General features: G+C 45.2%; 1 long non-coding RNA gene and 1 pseudogene across 5 annotated transcripts; both read right to left on the bottom strand.

Moving 5' to 3' along the window:
- Nucleotides 1-4,719: 4,719 nt before the first annotated feature.
- Nucleotides 4,720-13,056, bottom strand: LOC117191883. 5 transcript variants are annotated; one of them, XR_004474096.1, is made up of 6 exons: nt 13,023-13,056; nt 12,851-12,986; nt 12,627-12,723; nt 5,078-5,238; nt 4,849-5,002; nt 4,720-4,778 (listed from the first exon to the last, which is right to left on the bottom strand). It is a non-coding gene; the product is annotated as an uncharacterized LOC117191883 (long non-coding RNA). The 5 variants fall into 5 exon arrangements; XR_004474099.1 differs by lacking the exon at nt 12,627-12,723; XR_004474097.1 differs by having other exon boundaries at nt 12,679-12,986.
- Nucleotides 13,057-13,183: 127 nt separating this feature from the next.
- LOC117191488 lies at nt 13,184-14,523 on the bottom strand (annotated as a pseudogene).
- Between the last annotated feature and the right edge of the window lie 3,245 nt (nt 14,524-17,768).

A 17,768-nucleotide genomic window follows, 5' to 3' on the forward strand; every position in this document is an offset into this window, starting at 1 on the left:
CCTTCACATCACCATCCGCAGAAAGAAATAACTGCGGCCGGAGGCCCGGTATGTGGGTCAGAGTGCGGTTCACTGTCCTGTCCTCCTGTTCAACAAGTGTTTGCAATGCTGTTGATCGCATTTCAGGGGCCATTTATCACATATTAATGGCTATATAACGAGTTAATTGCATAGATGGGGATGGTCATATGCGGGATTACAAAGGGGACTGTAAGCGAGCGGATTTGCTGGCTTCTCTCTGGTTTGGGGGGTGGCTACGGGTGGCTATGGCTATAGCTACGGCTACCCTTTCGAGCACGAGTAGTTTTTGCTTTAATTACTTGCCTTGTTGCCGTGGCTCCTAACTGAATTATGGCATTTTGCTGGGGACAGTTTATGGCATAGGCATAGGACGTACGCCGAGACACGCTCGAGTATTGATTTTGTGTTTACACCGTGCTGCAGCACACAGCACACAGCTCTCCTCGCCTCTCTCTCCGCTTGCCACTTGCAACACTTTCCACCTTCCACTCTGGGTTTTCGTCCCCTTCTCAGTTGTCGATGGTTTCTCGTTTCATAATAAGTTTTCCATCGATTATCCACCGTCGGAATGTGGCTTGGGGTATGCCCTAAATACTGCACAGTACAATTTGCAGGCGGTCGCTTTTTCTTGCCTTTAATTTCTATGACTTTAATTTTTCCTTTCGGGCCAAGCCACGCACTGAATTTCGTATTGATTTGGCTCACAACACTTTAAGGCCTTGTTTTGGCTGATTTGTTAGCCTTTAAATTTGTCTTCAATTCACTTCATTTGATTTCGAATCGTTTGATTCGTTATTTTTTGGTTAATTTTTAAATTGATTTATTGTTTTTTTGTTTGTGGTAATTTTGCACGTTTTCCCGTTTTTCCTTGCTAACTTTTTAGAGGGCAACAACGACGACTGAAAATGTTCCGATTTTCCGCACGCCCAGTGTTGGAAACCTGCCTGTTTGCATAGAGAGCGAGCTTTTAGCATAAGCTTTTGGGGCGCGCAAGTTTTGAAAGCGGAAATAGAGAGAGCATGAGAAATTTACATAAAGTATTCTTCGACTTAGTTTAGTTAACAACAAGTTATGTTTCTAAATATCTAATGGATGTTCCATTAATTAGTTCCAATATTTGTTTCCATTTTATTGTGAACTCATGAGAGTACATGTACTTTGTGCGGTTGATTGCATTTCTTTTTAGCACTGCTTAAGAGTATAAGTATTAGTTAGATAAAAAATGAACATTGCATAAATAAATACATAAATAGACACGATCGAGAAGTACAAGAACACAGAAATAATATGACAGAATAGACACTGAAATGAATGAGTAAGAGACGTTGGACGAAACATCAAAAATCTGTTTCGTTCGTTCCGCTTCTTGTTCTTCTACGCCTCTCTCTCTCTCTCGCCCTGGCACGATTCCCGCATTCCTGCTTTTACTTGCAGGACACCGCCGGAGCTTAAGATCCTTTTTTCCTTAAGCATAGTCCCGTGTACCCTCTAGCTTGCGCAACTGTGGGCGAAATGCAAGAGAATTGAGGAGTGTATTAGTGTTGGGGGCTGCTTCGACTCCAACGATAAGTTATGGTATGGTACCCTCTAGTACCAGGCAACTAGTTCCGCACTGGTGCCGCACTAGCTACCATTCTCACCTCCCTGGTTCCAGATCGATTACCCGCAATGTATTTCAGCGGAGAATTTAACACATGCATGTCCTAGGGCGGAACCACCCCTGGTTCCCGCTCGATTACCCTTCGATTACCCGTACGACAAAATTTAAGAAAACTTCTATTATGATTTCTGTGTATTTGGACTATTGCACATTTTTTAATTTCAATAAAATCATGTTATAAAATGAAATGCTGTCAAAAAATCATAAGTGTATTTTACATGCGAAATTAGTTAATTATTTTCTGGCGGACTTAAGTCGTTTCGAAACGACATATCTCCGCCGTGTCAAAACGACATATCTCCGCGCGGAGATATGACGTTTTGAAACGACATATCTCCGCCGTTCCACAAACAACATATCTCCGCGCGGAGTTATGACGTTTTGAGACGGAGATATGTCGCGGAGATATGTCGCTTTAAAACGACATAATTTCGCGCGGAGATATGTCGTTTGTGGATCGGCGGAGATATGTCGTCGGAGATATGTCGCTACCCCCTTCCACTCTATTTATAGCTCTCCCTTGTCCATTGGCCCCTCTCCGTATTTATAGCTAGTTCCAGCTGAGAATTTGTCATACAAAAATTAACACTTTCCGCGCTTTTGGGAGCCATCCTCTGGTTGCCTGCATTTTATGGCCCCCTCTCCATGGACCACGACGGAGCGGTATACCGAAAATGAATTATGGCTCGGTTCTAAATTTATTTTGACACTTTAAGTTCTCCTCCCCCATCGCCCTCACATGCGTACGTCAATATGACAATATAAATATGCGGAGATACGAGTATACTCTATATATAGATGGTATAGATGGAAGTGGATCAAAAACACGAGTCTGGCGTCGTCTTTGGAGTAGGAGGGGCTCGGTTATGCTGGATGTTAATTTAAGTCATGGCTGCTGGTGCCCTGTCTTTAAGTGTTTTATCCCAAAAATGTAACACTATTTATCACATATTGTTTGAGTTTATTGTGGCTTTTCTTTTTCGCATTGAACTTTGGCAAAGCGTCAAAATTTTATCACAAAAACAGTGGCCGAGTGGATGAGATGGGCTGTAGCGGTAGACAGAACTATTTATATTTATATGTGTGCCACTGCTTAGGAAACGCTCAACCGAGAAGAGGAAGCTATGGCTGGTCGACTGACAGATACCCTGTCATTCAACTACTTATTTGCGGTGCCACAGAGAGACCATTTAAAAAAATACCCCAATATATTGCCATTTGCTAGCCATGTAGCATGTAGCACCCCTAAACTAAATCCATCCACCCCATAAACCAATGGGTAAAAGGCACACAAGTGTCGCACAATCTCTTTGATTTTTTTTCAGGTTAAGGTTTTGCTTGGCACCGCCTCTTCTACGCCTCTCTCTCTCTCGCCCTGGCACGATTCCCGCATTCCTGCTTTTACTTGCAGGACACCGCCGGAGCTTAAGATCCTTTTTTCCTTAAGCATAGTCCCGTGTACCCTCTAGCTTGCGCAACTGTGGGCGAAATGCAAGAGAATTGAGGAGTGTATTAGTGTTGGGGGCTGCTTCGACTCCAACGATAAGTTATGGTATGGTACCCTCTAGTACCAGGCAACTAGTTCCGCACTGGAGCCGCACTAGCTACCATTCTCACCTCCCTGTTTCCAGATCGATTACCCGCAATGTATTTCAGCGAAGAATTTAACACATGCATGTCCTAGGGCGGAACCACCCCTGGTTCCCGCTCGATTACCCTTCGATTACCCGTAGCTAGTAGGAGGTAGTTCCGAACTAGTTACGAGTAGAAAGCCAGCAACTAGTTCCCCACTTGACTACCTTTCGATTACCTGTAGCTAGCTCTGACCTAGTTACCAGTAACTAGTTCCGAACTGACTACTGGTAGTAGTCAATCTGGCGGTCCGGAATAATACAAAAATAAAAACACAAGGTCTTTCAATATAACGAATAATTTTTATACCCGATACTCAAAATGAGTATTGGGGTATATTAGATTTGTGGTAAAAGTGGATGTGTGTAACGTCCAGAAGGAATCGTTTCCGACCCCATAAAGTATATATATTCTTGATCAGCATCAATAGCCGAGTCGATTGGGCCCTGTCTGTCTGTCTGTCTGTACGTCTGTCCGTCTGTCCGTCCGTCCGTCTGTCCGTCCCCTTCAGCGCCTAGTGCTCAAAGACTATAAGAGCTAGAGCAGCGATGTTTTGGATCCAGACTTCTGTGATATGTCACTGCTACGAAAATATTTCAAAACTTCGCCCCGCCCACTTCCGCCCCCACAAAGGACGAAAATCTGTGGCATTCACAATTTTAAAGATATGAGAAAACCAAAAACGTAGAATCTGCGGAATCTGAATTGGATCGTATTATTATTATAGCCAGCATCAAGAGAACAATTTCATTTTTTCTTGCCCTGTCTCTCTCTAACACACACGTAGCATAGGCGGCTTTGCTTAGAGTAAAACATTAGCGCCTAGATCTCAGAGACTATAAAAGCTAGAGCAACCAAATTTGGTATCCACACTCCTAATATATCGGACCGAGACGAGTTTGTTTCAAAATTTCGCCACACCCCCTTCCGCCCCCGCAAAGGACGAAAATCTGGGGATATTCAAAAATCTCAGAGACTATTAAGGCTAGAGTAACCAAATTTGGTATCCGCACACAAAGGACGAAAATCTGTTGCATCCACAATATTGCACATTCGAGAAAACTAAAAACGCAGAATCATAGATAATGACCATATCTATCAGATTGCTGAATCTGGATCAGATCAGATCATTTTTATAGCCAATAGGAACAAATCAATTTGCAGTGGCTACGCAGCGCCCGACGTCACGCTCAGACTGATTTTCTGTCTCTCTCGCACGCACTCTTTGTCGTGTCGTTTAATATTAGCGGCGTCTGCCGGAGGAGAGACATACTGACTTAGTATCGGGTATAACCGTAGAGTTGCGGTGTCCGCAGCAACTCACAACGTTCCCCCTCGTTAATTATATGATGCTTAGCCTACTCCTGGTTTTTGGCAAGACACTTCTTTTTAAACACCCTTTTCATCCTTTGCATTGCCTTCCGTACAGTGTTTTCGGGGGGCTCATCGCCAGGCGGAATACATTCTGTAATTAATATTTATTTTAATTTATATGAAAAATTTTTAAATCTCTAGAAGTGTAAATGGTATTTTACCTAGCAAAGCTGCAAAAAATTCTTTGTGGGTCCTAAGGGCCTTCTTCCCTTGGACCCCATCGACGTTATATGCCAGAACAATGTCCTCACTCAAAATAAAGTTCAAGCCGCTCAAAACGCCAGCTGGCTGGAGAATTGATTTCATTTCTGTTATCTGTAAGTGAAACATTAAAATATAAAGATAAGACAGAGAAAAAAGTCATAAAATTTAGAGTTTTGATTTACTTACATAAATGTCCCTATTTAATTTTATTTTTTTCTTCCAGTTCTATAAGCTCTTCCTCACTTTTTATTGGGAACTGTCCCCGAATGGGATTCAATTCCCCCTTACCAGCTGCTTTATTAAAACAGTTTGATCCGCTAAAATTTGGACCACTGCTTTCAATTGATCTAAAAACAATGTTGTTAATTAATTTGATTATAAAAATATTTTTCTATTAATCTTTTAATTGATTGATGTTATAGCTTCCTCATAGGAGCTCCTAATATTTGAAAGCCTTTGCCATATAATTGCCCCTCCCTCTTCTTCAGTAAACCCTTTCACCATAATTGGAATATTTCCGTTAATAAAAAAACAAATTATCTGGTTCCTTTACTGACAAAAAAAAATTATTAAAATAACACTTACTACCCACTATCTTAGGATGTGTGTCCTGGCGTGCCGCTAACAAACGCTCTTGCTGGAGCATCGCAATCTACTGCCCTAATAACTATATTTATATCTCTGCCACAAATGGTGAGCCTGCCATTCCTTAACGCTTTAAATTCTAGACAAAATTTTGCTAAAAACTCTTCACAGCTATGGGGCTTACTTTTCCCTAAAAATATACCGACTGGAAATACTGGAACATTTGGATAATTGTTAACTCTAACTAATATTGGCCATAGCTGTGCCCTTGAACTTCTAAATAATGGAAGTCCGTCAACATTTATATCAATATTCAGTTCTTCCATTATACATATTGTGGAGATAATGTTTTTTATCTAATTATTTCGAATTAAATAAAACTCGGCGCAGAAATAAAATTACGATATGTTCTTTAATGCGTGACATCCAAATTGCAAGTGTGGCTTGCCTGCCCTTTACATTGCCGCTCCGATCGCTAAGCGCAGCTTCGCTCGGCCGACGTCGGTAGGCAGACGCAAAGCGGAGATAGCGAAGAGCGAGCTGGCAGAGAGCGTTTAGCAGGGCAAGCAAGCGCAGAGCTTTAACAAGCAAATGAGTGACATAGACATAAGTAACAAACAAAATAAGCGGCTGAGGGCCAAGAATTAGGTGCTATTTGGCAAGCAGCTAATCGGCTGGGTTCTGCTCCGAACATTCACCCCCCGTTGGAAGGCAAAGGCTTTCAACAGATCCATCCTGAAGGGGCAGAACCGCTATTTTTCCAACGGCCCTCTTGAAAAGGCCTTTTTGAGTGCGGATGACGGCTACTCTGATGGTTCCATCTTTTCCTGGGATGACGCTCTCAATGCGGCCAAGCGGCCACCTTAATGGTGGCAGCGTTTCCTCCTTGATCATGACGAGCGCTCCTAGCTTGATGTTTGGAGACGATGACCGCCACTTGCTCCGCTCCTGAAGAATCGAAAGATACGCCGTGCTCCATTTTCTCCAAAACGCCTGCTTCATTTGACACAGCCGCTGCCATCGACTAAGTAGGTTGACCCGGAGATGCGCCACATCTGGCTCGTCGAATGCAGCTTTCGGGGCTCCATTGAGAAAGTGGTTTGGCGTGAGCACATCTAGATCATCGGGACTTTCTGTAATTGCATAAAGCGGACGGGAATTTAACAAAGCAGAGATTTCACAAGCCAAGGTCTGAATTTCATCAAGAGTAAAAATGTAGGTCCCGACGATGCGATGAAAATGATATTTAGCTGCTTTAACAGCCGCCTCCCACAAACCCCCAAAATGAGGTGAGCGAGGGGGGATGAATTTCCAGTCGATTCCACTAGAAACGCAGAGATGTGACACAGCCGACGTATGAGGATCGCTGAGGAACATTTGCCGAAGCTCCAAAAGCTCATTTTTTGCTCCTACAAAATTTGTAGCGTTGTCTGACCAGATGATTCGAGGTTTGGGACGTAGACTTATAAAACGCCTTAATGCTGCCAGAAAGGATTCTGTAGATAGATCCCGAACGACTTCCAAATGAGTTGCTTTGGTGCTAAAGCATACGAAGACAGCGATGTAACATTTGATAGGAGGCCTGCTTCTGACTTCCGACTTGTGATAAAAGGGTCCGCAAAAATCAACGCCCGTTGTGTGGAATGCTGGATTAGTCCTTACGCGATCCGCAGGCAAGTTTCCCATGATATGTTCCCTCAGCACTGGCTTCAAACGAAAGCATCTAACACATTTGCGAATGATTCCCGCAACATATTTGCGTCCGCCAATAGGCCAGAATTTTTGCCGAAGCAGTCCGAGCAATCCTTGAGCTCCTGCGTGGAGAAACCTTTCGTGAAAGAAGATAATAATAGAGACAGTGACAGGATGTCCCTTAGGAAGCAGGATCGGGTGCTTCGCGTCGTAGTCCAATTCGGCATTTTGGAGGCGGCCTCCAACACGCAGCAATCCAAAGCTATCCAGAAATGGATTCAGTGAGGCCATCGTGCTTTTTGGGGGTAGGGCCTGTTTGCTGGCGAGGGCCCTTATCTCTTCCGAAAATTGTTGCTGCTGTATTGCCCTTATGAGCAAATGCGTACCATTTTTGATGTCGATTACGGTAAGTTGACCCTTCGACCGCGCTATGCCTTTGTCCTTGAGAATGTAGAATCGATATATGTAAGCAAAGACGCGCTGCATGGATCCGAATGAGTTTTGAAATTTGCAATCGTACGATACATCCCTTTCGTTTGAAACAACCAATGCTGCATGACGACGTTCTGGTACATCGGTCGGCAATTGCAAGCCTGCAGGCCACTCTGAGCTCTCAAGACGCAAGAATGGTGGTCCAGAGATCCAAAGGCTGCTATCCATTAGTTCAGCGGGCGTGGCTCCACGTGATATGATGTCGGCAGGATTCAACTTTGTGGGCACGTGATGCCAAGTCATTCCAGCGGTGAGCTCCTGAATCCGCTGAACTCGATTAGAAACAAATATATTAAAATTCAATGGTGATTCTCGAATCCAGGCAAGGGCTATGGACGAATCCGACCAGCAATGTATTTGGCATGGAGCTGATAATCCCTTAACTATGGTGGACACTAGTTCGGCTAATACGAGGGCAGCGGACAGCTCAAGCTTGGGGATAGTCATACTTTTCAAGGGCGCGACTCTGGATTTAGAGCATAAGAGATGACTTTGCACAATGCCAAGAGCTTCCGAACGCATGTATACACAGGCGCCATATGCTGCTTGGCTCGCATCACAAAACGCGTGCATTTCTAATCTGGCTTGCTGCCGAAGCACGTAACGTGGAAACTTAAAGTTTTTAACCATCGACAACTGCGAAGTCAGCTCAATCCAAGTCGTATGTAGATCCTGGGGCAGGCTTTCGTCCCAATTCAATTTGAGGCTTTCGTTCCATAGCGACTGCATAAATATTTTAGCTTTTGTGATGATCGGAGAGATGAGCCCTAGAGGATCGTAGAACCTAGCTAGTGTAGACAGGACCGAACGCTTCGATATTGGGCCTGCAGCGGTTCCGACGTGAGCGAAGCTAAACAGAAGATTGTCCGTGGTGGGATCCCAAACTAGACCAAGCGCCTTGGTTACTTCAGTCCCGTCATGAAAGGTAAGGAACTTTTCGCGATCCGCTTCCGATACGCCTTCCAAAGCAGCGGGTTCATTGGAACACCATTTACGTATGGGAAAACATCCTTTCGAAAGTAGCTCCTTTACCTGCTGAGGAATCTTGATGACAGAATCAATGCTGTCCCCTCCAGATATGAGATCATCGACATAGAAATCTCTTCGAACAACATCAGCGCCAAGCGGAAAACGCAACTCTTCATCATTTGCCAATTGATGCATAGCACGAATTGCTAAGAAAGCGGCAGGTTTGGTTCCGTAAGTAACAGTCTCCAACTTGAACACCTGAATCTCCTCCTTCGGGTCATTGCGCCATAGGATGCACTGCACGTGCGTATCGGGATGGGAAACGCGTACACAGCGGTACATTTTGCAGATATCGCCACACAAGGCGACTTTAAAAAAGCGGAAACGAAGCAGAGTTATCAGAATTTTAGGTTGGATGGTGGGTCCAGCCATAAGCGCATCATTCAGTGATACTCCAGACGCTGTTTTGGCAGATCCATCGAACACTACGCGTAATTTGGTGGTTGTACTATCCTGCTTGTGGACGCAATGGTGAGGCAAGAAGTACTGCGGGAGGTCTGACTGCCGCGAAGCTGGCGACATGTGTCCTAAATCACGATACTCCTGAAGAAACTCCATATATTTTGCCTTAAGCTGTGCATTTTTTGCTAGCTTCCTCTCCAAATTGAGAAATCTACGTAGCGCCTGCTGATACGATTCTCCTAATTCCTCTAGACTGAATTTGGTTGGCAAACGCACGGAGTAAGCTCCGGACTCTAGGCGAATGCAGTTTGTGACGAAATGCTGTTCGCAATGAACATCTTCCTCCGAAATTGATGAGGGCGAATAATCTCCATCGACTTCCCAAAACCGCCTTACAATATCGCACAAATTAGTCTCGCAAGCGGAGATGACAGGGGGATCTTCAACGGCTGCTAGCGCCGCACGGGCTTTCTCAGAGTTTTTAATACTTCCTGACACTATCCAGCCAAGTTTCGTCTTCTGCAATGTTGGCAATTGGTCTGACAGTCGAATCTGTCCAACGCACATTAATTCGAAAAACAAACCAGCACCTATCAACAGATCGACACGCTGGGGCTTGGCGAAATTAGGATCAGCTAGTTTTAGGTTATTTGGCATTGGCCAATCCTTTGCGTCTAGGCCGAAGTTAGGCTGCATTCCTGTGATTGAGGCAGTGATAATTGCAGAGAGGAAACCGCGATAGCTTTCGTCTTGAGATTGCAGGACGATGTCCACAGCCTTGCTGGATGGTAGAATTGACTCTCCAATACCGGCGATTTTAACGTGAGACGGGTGAGGATCTAACTGCAGCTGATTGGCGAGTCTCGATGTTATAAAGTTAACCTGAGAAGCGGAATCTAAAATGGCACGACATGGAATAAGCGATCCAAAACGGCCCCTGACATATACGATTACAGTAGCTAGCAGCACGTTTTGGCTAGGCAGAGATTTTTGCCTCGAGGGGGGAGGGCTAATATATTTGCTTGCTACTAGGGCACTTGCAGGATCATGCTGGGTCGATTCCGTGCTCGGCGACGGCAACTCAGCGTCAGAGCCCGACTGCATGTGGAGCAGTGTGTGATGCTTGGCTTGGCAATTTCTACATGCCCCTGACTTGCAGCGTTGCAATGAATGGCCTTTGTTGAGGCAGTTTAGACATAAATGGCGCTTCTTCACCTCCTTGTATCGAGAAAAAACAGGGAGATCTATAAATGCCTGGCATCGGGATATGTAGTGATCGGAGGATTTGCAATACTTGCATGTTGAGCTATTATGATCGTTAATGGAGGTGATTAGGGTGCTAGGTTTACTTTCTCCCACCTGCTGGCTAGGAATTGTTACCATAGCCGATCCCAGCATCCGACATCTTGCTTCCAAGAATGAGGCCATGCTTGACCGCCGAGGAAAGCCTGACGTCGGCAAGTTCTCTTCCCATTTCTCCTTGGTCTTGTGGTCCAATTTCGTGCCTATGATGAAGATCAGCAACCCATCGGAAATCTCCTGCGGGGTCGCCAAGGTCTGAAGTGCACGCAAGTGCGAATTGATTTTGTCGCTGAGCGCGCGCAAGCCGATAGCCGAGCCCTTCTCCACCCCTTGCAGCCCGAAAATAGCCTTGACGTGTGCCTGAAAATGTAACAGTTTATTATCGAATCGCAACATTAGCAAATTCAACGCCTTGTCGTAATTCTCCTCAGAAAGTTCCAAGGAACGAATCGTATCCAGCGCAGCACCATCTAGACATCCACGAAGATATTGGAATTTTTCGATGATTGGTATACGATGGTCTTTGTGCACCATTGTCGAGAACATCGAGTGGAATTCTGGCCAATCCATGTAGTTCCCCCCGAATCGCGGAAGCTGCAACTCGGGCATTCGAGAACGGCCTATACTATTATAGGCGAACAACGACGAATTCCCCTCGAGAGTATGCCGAGCCGTTGAATAGGCAACATTTACCGTGCGAGCCGCCATCAACTCCCGCGACAGCCTGGACCTAACCTTGACATAAACATTCGAAAAGTCCAGCCGGGCATCATGGGCTAACTGCAGGAAATCCAGCCTTTCAAGGCTCGTTTGAGCGGCATCGAAATCCGCATTCATTCGCTCGATCTGCTCTAAGCGAGCTTGAAGTTCTGCCTCATCTAACTCGGCAAGCTCTCCCTTGGTGAGAAAGCGATCCATGGCCTTTAGTTGGCGCGCGATGGACCCGGCCTTGTGCTTGTAGAAATCTACATCACTCGGCATTGCTGCGTTCGCGACATTGGTAGGCTCAGGTGCTGCCATGTTGAGGTTTTAAAAGAGTCACTCAGCACGACCGAAAAAGACACCCTGTATACGTATAAACGTGGGAACCGAAAGCAAAGGGATTACAGCTAATGCCTTTAGCTGTGCGGCTGTGCGAGCTGTCCGATTCCGCTTTGTACTCCGCTTGTGTGTATTAGTGAGTTCGCTGCACTGCCTACCGCACTGCACTGACCGAATTGTCGCGACAGAGAAATTAATAGCCAGCAATGCGTGTATGTAGGTGTATGTAAGTGTGTTTTAGCACCGAATTGTGCTTAACCGCCGAAAATTTGCTAGGGCTAGCGAATGTCGATCGCGAATGATTATTAATTGACACTGCAACTCAGAGATCACGTCGGGGTCACCAAATTTTATGTGGAGATAATGTTTTTTATCCCCAATCGGCCGACTAATTATTTCGAATTAAATAAAACTCGGCGCAGAAATAAAATTACGATATGTTCTTTAATGCGTGACATCCAAATTGCAAGTGTGGCTTGCCTGCCCTTTACATTGCCGCTCCGATCGCTAAGCGCAGCTTCGCTCGGCCGACGTCGGTAGGCAGACGCAAAGCGGAGATAGCGAAGAGCGAGCTGGCAGAGAGCGTTTAGCAGGGCAAGCAAGCGCAGAGCTTTAACAAGCAAATGAGTGACATAGACATAAGTAACAAACAAAATAAGCGGCTGAGGGCCAAGAATTAGGTGCTATTTGGCAAGCAGCTAATCGGCTGGGTTCTGCTCCGAACACATATCTATATTTTGAAAATGTCGTTCCAGCTGCCAGGCTAGGCTTATGTGAAGATAAGATCCGCCACCAACTAACTGAATATCACCTCTGTGCTGGCGTTTTGATTTATAAAACGGACAAACATCTATATTTTCCCCTTTCAAAATACTTACTAAATCAAGTGTACATTCACGCGTTGGCCTATGCTTCATAAACCACTGCCTAAGTTTGTCATTTAATGACTATTCATTTGGCTGAGTTTTGGGATTCTCATAGATGAATTCCTCCTCTTCTATCAGAATTTCTTTTTCTTCCACGTTTTCTGCCACTTTTCCTGTCACGTTTTCTGCCACTTTTTCTGCCTCCTTTTCTTCCATGCACAACGCTAACTTTGCAAGGTTAGCTTCCCTTTCACTCTTACGGAGTCTACGCAAATGCCTATTGCTCATCATATTATTTGAAATATATAATATATATTTGCACGTACCTGTTTATATTAATTTGATTTATTTTGTTAATTTATTCATTTCTTTTCTCACTTTTTTAACAAATGTTCACACAAAAGACTCTTCCAGCGATTAGATCTTGTACAGAAGTGAACAAAATCAACGCATAAAGCAAACGAGGAAAACAAATGCATTTTGTTTGTGTAAATTCTTGTCTCTTTCATTCCACGAGCGCAACTACAGTAAAATATCACGATTAACTTACCATTTCGGTGCTTATTGCATGGCGTGGCTCGGTAAAAACTAGCTGAGTGGAGCTCACTGTAACTCCACGGAATTGCGGTTATTTGCCGACTTCGAAAACAAAACGAAGGCGGCTTCGTTTTTCGGTTCTTTTTCGACTGGTCCGCGTTCGGTACATTGTAGTCGACGAAGACCTGGTCCGCGTTCGCTTCCCGCGTAACTAGTTGCGTAGCTAGTTGCGCGGTAAACAGCGCAGAACTAGTTCGAGAGGGGTCAATTGACCCCTTTGGTTCTACAGGGTATTTACTAGTGCATGTGTATGTGTATGTGTGTGTGTGAGGGTGTGTGTGTTCGAGTGAAAGTGCATAACTCAATAGAAGTAATCTTCGCTCCAGGCGCCTATCAATCGGACTCTCACCTCACGTTCGCCGGCATGCGTGCGGTACTTATCGGACGCCTCCGCCGTCTTCGGCACCGGCTTCGCCTCCAGCACCTGAGTGTAGATCAGGGCAGCGGCCACGCCTCCCAGTATTGGTCCAGCCCAGTACACCCAGTGGGAGGTTCAGTTGTCCGTGGCAAAGGCCGTGCCCACCGTTCGTGCGGGATTCATGCTAGCTCCCGTGTATCGGATGGTGTCCAGATGACCCAGGGTCACGGCCATGCCAATGGCCAATGGCGCGAGTCCGGCTTGTGGGGATCGCAGGCCCCGAACACTGTGAGCACCAGCAGGAGCCCCAGGAAGAACTCAATGCCCAGGCCCTGCAGCTCTGTGATGTTCTGCGCCAAACTCGTGTGCCCCAGGCCATTGTAGTAGTCCCTATCGATGAGGATCTGTGTGTGGGGAGAAAGTCGGAATCCGATAAGAATTGCTGCTGCTATTGGATACAAGTACGAGTATTTGGGTTAAATGGTCTGTGCAAGGTTACGATAATGAAATTTATTATCGTTATGACATCATACATTCTTAACATTGAGAACAGACCCACTCGCTCTCGGGCTGCGTATAATTGGGGTCCCTTATCAGAAATTGATCAGCTGCATTTGTGCAAACAAAAAAAAGCATGAAAAAAGGTATATTTAATTGGCAACAAGTCGTAAAATTGAGGTAAATATTTAAGCACAACACCAGCGGCGTAACGTGAAGTGAACAACACTGGAGAGCTGATTCGAGAGTTGGAGCTGCGGCGGGGGATTGGGGATTAGGCCTCTTCTCCCCGCTCCTCTACAGTGGATTCTGTTTGCTCTGGCGACTCTTATATGGCACATTGCGGTCACGAACATTCGTCAGTCAGGCCCAAAAATGTACTAAAACTTGTTGACCATGCCCCCACATCAGATATCAGACACACACACGAATATATTCTATTTGCAATTTGTCTTTGCCATCAATCAGGCGATCGTTCAATGTTAATTCTCATTTGCTATGCTCACATAATATTTTCAGGCTTTTTCTTTAATGCAATCTTAATGAATTCTTGTTTTATTTGCGTCATTTATGCGGCCAGCCGTAGATACGACGAGCGCTCTGATACGGTTTCCGATCTCCCATCTATGATACTTTTTTAATTGGAACTGGATGAGCAGATAGCAATTGGGTATTGACTTAAGGTTGGGCCTTTGAGAATACCTTGCAATATTAGCCAGAGCCAGCCCACACAGTCGTTTGCATTGACTGCCAATACTCGTATTTGTCATCGTCGCTTGCTAATCATCATTCATTTCATTCATTGTAGAATAATACCTTTATTCTATAATTTCAACACACAATTATAAAGTTAATTGGTTTCCATGAAGGGTAATTTCGATTGGGAAACATTCCAGAGGTGAGAAAAACACCCCTACCATCTTCTTGGGCCCCTATCTGGATGAGTTGTACGACAAATATGTTGGAACACAATTAAAAATCTAGACAATTAATCAGCTCTGATTAAAGTTTGCTTAGCGATTGTTTTCGGCCAGCTTAAGTGATAATAGAATTGCAATTTATGGACGATAGGCGGCGGCTATAATTGAAAACAATACCTTAACCCCATTGTTTGGCTACCAGCAGTTTTTTTTATGTTCCTGTTCCACTGCGATTGCGAATACGAGTGCGAGATATTTCTATTTTGGAATTTTCAGTGGCGCGGTAATGGGGCTGTCCGTGCTAATTCGCACAATATCGGAACAATAAAGCAAAAGTTTGCTCAACAAATTAGCACAGACGGCGAGAACGAAACACACAAATTTTTGCACACCCAATTGAATGGCGAACAAAATGCATTTTGACGCATTTCAGTGTGATTTGCAGGCTTGTAAAGTATTTTCAGTGGCACGAAACGTGTACGAATACACTTGGGGTTCATGAACCTGAACTGAACTCTCGGACCTGAACTCGGAACTGTCTCGAATGTGCCTTTCGGAGCCGTCGATTGCCATTAAATTTAATTCATACGCAAATCATGAGATATGTCGTTAAGGAAATTCTGGCCCAAAACAAAGATGTTTGCCATTAATTTAAGAGATATCAGGGGAATAAATCTTCCGTTGTTGATGGGCTCTGGATGACGCAATGTCTTCGAAGGCACGGAACAGGTGTCAAAATTGTATAGGCTTTGTTTTTAGCATTTAGTATTTGCGTTAATACTGTCATACTTTTGTTCGAAAAGTTGTTAAAAAATTCTAATTAAAATATACCGTATAGTATATGCCGCAAATGGCTATTTATGCGGCTTCACAACACTGTGGAATATTTATAGATAGCTCCTCATCCTCATAGATCATCGGTTTGCTATGGTCTCATACCGTTACAAAGTAGCTCAATCGCTTCAGTTAGATCATCTCGACCTAGCCTCAATTGTCAGTGTCTGCTGATGGCATGCATCGATATAGACGGGACATTCGCAATTGTTGGTCGCAACTTTGTCACTTAAAAAGCCATAAAACTTAGTTAACTGGAATTGGTATGCAGCCATAGTCATCGAAAGCGAAGGCAGTTAATCGCGGCAACTCCTACACACGTTTCCAGAGTGAGTGCCTTGCCACAGTGGAGTCACACTAATCGCAACGGTCGGTCACCGGTTTAAGGGTTGGGGGATCCAATTATGAAATCATTTCACTTTTCAAATTGCTGACCACCAAACCAGAAAATTGTGACCACCAATCAATCATCTAACATGGGTGTCACAGAGAGACGGATAGCGGAGGACCCCCGCGGGCCATTAGCCATTACCATATCACGGCATGGCTGCGGCTGTGGCTGTAGCCTGCTCGTAATTAAATCAGACAATAGAAAATATATAAAAATCTTAAAAGCTTATATAGATTACACGACCGAATCATTTCACGCTACGCTGAGCTCAAAGCCAAACACAAAGTCACAATATTCGCTATATTTTGGCAGCCACTTGCTCTTTTACAATATATAAAATCATATATACGATTTCTCTCGGGTTTTATTTTCCCGAATTTTGCAGAGACCAAGAGTATAATTCTATATAACTTCTATATTTTTACGATTGACACATGTCTTTTCATCTGTTTATATGATCGTTGGCCGTGGGGAAGGAAAGGCCGACTGAGAAAAGAGCTGAAAGGTGGAGTCGGATAAACATGGAGAACTTCCAACCTGAGGGCCCCTCGAAACGAATGAAGGAAATGGAGTAACAGCATCATCTGCTACCACTACAGTGGAGACTGGCCACAGACCAATCGTAAGAAGGTTAGGTTAGGTTGACCCGGACGGCCCTCAGAGGGGGCCCCACATAGGCCAGTATGGCCCTTAGTTGTCCGGATAGGGGTTGGGGGGGGGGGGGGGGGGGGGGGGGTATGAACCGTCGCGGCAGTGTTTAGTGGGTTTTGAAGTCCTCGAGGATCGAGGTATTTTTCGCATAGGCCAGTAGTTGCTGTGGCGTCCTCTTGGAGGCATCTTCCAGTGATGCCAGCACTGGGGCGCCCAGGTACTTCCTCCTTGCCCTTAAGAGAGCAGGACAGTTGCAGATGAGATGTTCCAGGGTTTCGGTTGCCCCAGGTTCGTCACATTTCCTACAACTGTCTCTGTTTGTGATGCCTAGCTTTGTTGCATGCGCCGCAGCCAGGCAATGGCCCGTTAATATTCCCACTAATAATCTGCAGTCCTTCCGTGGTAGGTGCCGCAGGTAGTGGCTGAGTTTGTCATTGCGTTCCTTGCACATGATTTTCGAGGTTCTGCAGGCGGTGGTACTCCTCCACCTACATTCGGTTTGTGATCCGGCCTGCTTTTCTAGATCGCTTTGCAGCGTTCTGAGGGAGACAGGCACGTTCTCGGTTCTCGTATTCGCCAGCCCGACGCCTTCCTTAGCTAGTACGTCCGCCGTCTCGTTCCCTTCGATGCCCTGGTGGCTGGGAATCCAGTAGATCCGCACTGACTTTGTCGTGCTTAGGGTATCTAGTGCCTCCCTGCTCGCCAAGACATTTCTGGAACTGACTGCGGACGACTGCATGGATCTTATCGCCGCTTGGCTGTCGACGAATAGGTTGACCGCATCGTGTGCTCTTTCAGTGAGAAGAGCGACTTCTGCTGCTTTCCTGATGGCAAAAACCTCTGCCTGGAATATGCTACAATGGTCCGGTAGCTTATATGACAGCCTTATCTCAGGGTCTGTACAGTATAGGCCCGTTCCTACTCCTCCGTCCATCTTGGAGCCGTCCGTATATATATTGAGGTGCTCCGTTTGGTCTCTTCCGATTTTCCAGTCTTCAGGTCCCAAGGATGCAGTTGTTTTTACGTCGAGGCATGTTTGGGGGGTCATGTAATCAGTTGATCTGTTCATTTCCCTTCCAATTGAACTATGCCCGTATTCTTGTGGCGACATATTTCCTGAAGCGATGAGGCGTTGTGCTGCCTTTCCTGCAGTCAGACGGGCGTGGATGTCTAGGGGTTCGATTCCAAGTAGGGTTTCGAGTGCTTTTGTTGGGGTTGA

The sequence above is a fragment of the Drosophila miranda genome (genome assembly GCF_003369915.1).
Source record: "Drosophila miranda strain MSH22 chromosome Y unlocalized genomic scaffold, D.miranda_PacBio2.1 Contig_Y1_pilon, whole genome shotgun sequence".
Classification (NCBI taxonomy): domain Eukaryota; kingdom Metazoa; phylum Arthropoda; class Insecta; order Diptera; family Drosophilidae; genus Drosophila; species Drosophila miranda.